This window comes from Schistocerca americana, chromosome X, assembly GCF_021461395.2.
Source record: "Schistocerca americana isolate TAMUIC-IGC-003095 chromosome X, iqSchAmer2.1, whole genome shotgun sequence".
In the NCBI taxonomy this organism is placed as follows: domain Eukaryota; kingdom Metazoa; phylum Arthropoda; class Insecta; order Orthoptera; family Acrididae; genus Schistocerca; species Schistocerca americana.
This window is the reverse complement of record NC_060130.1, coordinates 460,212,366-460,216,681: the sequence shown is the minus strand read 5'-3', so window position 1 is coordinate 460,216,681 and position 4,316 is coordinate 460,212,366. Positions and strand designations below refer to the sequence as shown.

The 4,316-nt window shown below is 45.0% G+C and overlaps 1 non-coding gene across 1 annotated transcript; it reads left to right on the top strand.

Moving 5' to 3' along the window:
• Window positions 1-3,402: 3,402 nt before the first annotated feature.
• On the top strand, window positions 3,403-3,475 carry Trnaa-cgc. The gene has a single exon. It is a non-coding gene; the product is annotated as a tRNA-Ala (tRNA).
• Window positions 3,476-4,316: the final 841 nt, after the last annotated feature.

Below are 4,316 nucleotides of genomic sequence, written 5' to 3'. Positions count from 1 at the left end.
TCTAGATCTGAAGATGATCATTAAAGGTAATCGATATTAGTTATCAGTGGTGACTAATTGTGTATGAGACTGTTATAACACATATTTTTAAAAAATGTACAGTCGTGATATCTCTCGTTACAATATGCCATTCATTATTTGCGTATTTCATTCCTTATCGGACAACCATCAAGAAAATTGGTTTCCTGATGAGAACGTGCTTCTTAATTACAACGGAACCTCCACATCGTACTCCCCTCAGATTTAGTGGTAAAATGGCCCAATGAATACCTTGGCAGAAACTGAACACAGATCAACATGAAAACAGGAAGTGGGTGTACTGAACTATGAAAAAAAAAGGCAAAATAGAAACAGTGAACGGTCAAAGCTTAACGACTACAACACTGAGTAGAAAGTTGGTGTTGTGGCGTCGTGGTAAAATATCGTAAAATATTGCACCCCTTCCTTTATCATTTTTTCTTTAATAAAAAGTTCAGAGGCATGTTTAATTTTTGTTCGTGGGCGGAACCTGAAGTGGTGGCCCACGACCGTCCTAGTTTGCTTTAGGGTGGAACTTTGTTTTTAGGTTAGATAGGTTTTTGGGCGTAGTATGAGTGGTAGGGGCCAACGCCTGAAGTGCCAGAGGTCTAAACAATATATATAATGAGGTTACAGTGTTGGACTGCCAATCGGACGAGACAGGTACGAAACCCGTTCAATGTTTCTACACTCCTGGAAATTGAAATTAGAACACCGTGAATTCATTGTCCCAGGAAGGGGAAACTTTATTGACACATTCCTGGGGTCAGATACATCACATGATCACACTGACAGAACCACAGGCAACAGAGCATGCACAATGTCGGCACTAGTACAGTGTATATCCACCTTTCGCAGCAATGCAGGCTGCTATTCTCCCATGGAGACGATCGTAGAGATGCTGGATGTAGTCCTGTGGAACGGCTTGCCATGCCATTTCCACCTGGCGCCTCAGTTGGACCAGCGTTCGTGCTGGACGTGCGGACCGCGTGAGACGACGCTTCATCCAGTCCCAACCATGCTCAATGGGGGACAGATCCGGAGATCTTGCTGGCCAGGGTAGTTGACTTACACCTTCTAGAGCACGTTGGGTGTCACGGGATACATGCGGAGGTGCATTGTCCTGTTGGAACAGCAAGTTCCCTTGCCGGTCTAGGAATGGTAGAACGATGGGTTCGATGACGGTTTGGATGTACCGTGCACTATTCAGTGTCCCCTCGACGATCACCAGTGGCGTACGGCCAGTGTAGGAGATCGCTCCCCACACCATGGTGCCGGGTGTTGGCCCTGTGTGCCTCGGTCGTATGCAGTCCTGATTGTGGCGCTCACCTGCACGGCGCCAAACACGCGTACGACCATCATTGGCACCAAGGCAGAAGCGACTCTCATCGCTGAAGACGACACGTCTCCATTCGTCCCTCCATTCACGCCTGTCGCGACACAACTGGAGGCGGGCTGCACGATGTTGGGGCGTGAGCGGAAGACGGTCTAACGGTGTGCGGGACCGTAGCCCAGCTTCATGGAGACGGTTGCGAATGGTCCTCGCCGATACCCCAGGAGCAACAGTGTCCCTAATTTGCTGGGAAGTGGCGGTGCGGTCCCCTACGGCACTGCATAGGATCCTACGGTCTTGGCGTGCATCCGTGCGTCGCTGCGGTCCGGTCCCAGGTCGACGGGCACGTGCACCTTCCGCCGACCACTGGCGACAACATCGATGTACTGTGGAGACCTCACGCCCCACGTGATGAGCAATTCGGCGGTAGGTCCACCCGGCCTCCCGCATGCCCACTATACGCCCTCGCTCAAAGTCCGTCAACTGCACATACGGTTCACGTCCACGCTGTCGCGGCATGCTACCAGTGTTAAAGACTGTGATGGAGCTCCGTATGCCACGGCAAACTGGCTGACACTGACGGCGGCGGTGCACAAATGCTGCACAGCTAGCGCCATTCGACGGCCGACACCGCGGTTCCTGGTGTGTCCGCTGTGCCGTGCGTGTGATCATTGCTTGTACAGCCCTCTCGCAGTGTCCGGAGCAAGTATGGTGGGTCTGACACACCGGTGTCAATGTGTTATTTTTTCCATTTCCAGGAGTGTATTTTGCTTTTTATTTACAGTTCAGTATACCTTCTACTTATTTATATGCTTGATCTGTGTTCAATTTTTAACGGGTTGTCCACTGGTCCCTCTTATGACTAAATCTCAGAGGGTGCGATGGGGAGTTTCCCTTGTTAGCATAGTGTCGTCAAAATCTTTAACTTCAAACCATTAGGTATTTAAAGGCGTAGAACTTAAGAACTGTTAGAGCATCGTCAGATTGTTTTTACGCAATGTGGGAGAATCTTTTATGGTTAATATCGATCTTATGGTTATATGTTGTGTTCAATAAACTAACAAAAATACCATATGCACTGAATTGTGACAAATGAATTACAGCTTATCGTGATAAAATTACGAATTAAATCTGTTTCAGTAAAACGGTGAGTATCTATAACCCGAGCATCCCCAAATCATCACAAATTATGACCACCAAATTAAGTACGGAGATGTGACAGTGAAAGCAGATATGTAAAGAAGCCAAGATAGCAAATTATTCAGTGCCACAATTTCATCAATAGAAATGTGCATTCATAAAAAAGAAACAATAAATTATATTGTCAGAATCATAAAAATGCATGCATCGCCTCTAGTGATATTTCAGCCCTACCACAAAGCTAGCGAACCCTGCAGCACTCGTTTCTCCTTATTGCCCCACGATAGCTAAAAGCGATAATTTGCAATGTCAAAGATGAGGTTATGTGAATTTTTGTGTGGACTGACGTTCCTCGATATGATATTTCCATCTCTCATCGCATTACATTGAGAAAATATAAAATTAATTTAGGAGACCAAACGTGTTTCACTCCAGGGTGTGACTCAATGAGAGTTGTCAAATATATTCTTCAAATGTGCCCAAGTCTCCATCATGTTTGTAACAGGCAGAATATGTTTCTAAAGACGATGTGTCTCGTTGCTGGTTCGTACTTGAAGAGCTGAGTTTGTGCTTCAAAGACGTAGTGAAGTCAGCCGACGAGTTTCCTGAGGGCCGAAATATCGAAAGTATAAATCAATGAGTTTTAATCCCATATCTATAACTAGTATTCGGGATTAAAACATAGTTATGAATAATATGCAGATATCCAATAAGAACACCATAATTTAAGAGCAGTGGGAATTACTTGGGCAGCCCTCCTCTCGACTAGTTGTCATAATTATTTCTGTTTTTCTCTCTCTTAAGCGTACTGCAACCTGAAAATCTCAAATACCCGATATGACGCTCTTCTTCGGAGCATATCTCTCGAATACACTGTAGATATTACAAGTAGGTCACACACATTTTGACCGAGCGAGGTGGTGCAGTGGTTAGCACACTGGACTCGCATTCGGGAGGACGACGGTTCAATCCCGTCTCCGGCCATCCTGATTTAGGTTTTCCGTGATTTCCCTAAATCTCTTCAGGCAAATGCCGGGATGGTTCCTTTGAAAGGGCACGGCCGATTTCTCTTCCCCATCCTTCCCTCACCCGAGCTTGCGCTCCGTCTCTAATGACCTCGTTGTCGACAGGACGTTAAACACTAATCTCCTCCTCCTCCTCCTCACACACATTTTGTTCGTTATAGACCGAAAAACTCTTTTTCTGATTAACAGTGTCAATGAAACTACTTCCAAAAAAGAGTAACACAAATGAACACTGCACTTTTTGTGAAACGCGACCATCCACAAACAAACTGTATAATAATGATTTTTAATTCAAGGAAGCGAACTGTGCAAAGAAACCGCGCACGTGACAAAAAAATTGTGAGGTAATAAAGAAACAAAAACAGTGAAAGTAAAATTGAACACAATATGCTGACACTAAAGTCTTTAATATGTCACCGTTAAACAAAACTGTCATTCAGTCTGTAATAACCAAAACAATGAAAGGTATGTCTTACCACTTTGACTACATAATTGTCACTGCTGGTGATTTGTCCACAAAAGCGGAAAGTGTCTGATGAATGAGCTATTCAGTGTATAGGACTTTTATGCCACACGGAAGCCAAATAAAAGCAGAAGGTGCATGTAGCTGAGAGTCTGGCAAATTTTCAGTGCAGCACCTCGCAGTTGGCGCAGTTTGCTCTTAATTAATTAATTCACGGTTTCATACCACCGACGCCATTACTTTTTACTACTTCACTTGCATCAGGGCGGCGATCCTGCTTGAATACAACGCTCCTTCATGATGATGTCACTGTTATTTTTCTTTACCGTAATTTTTC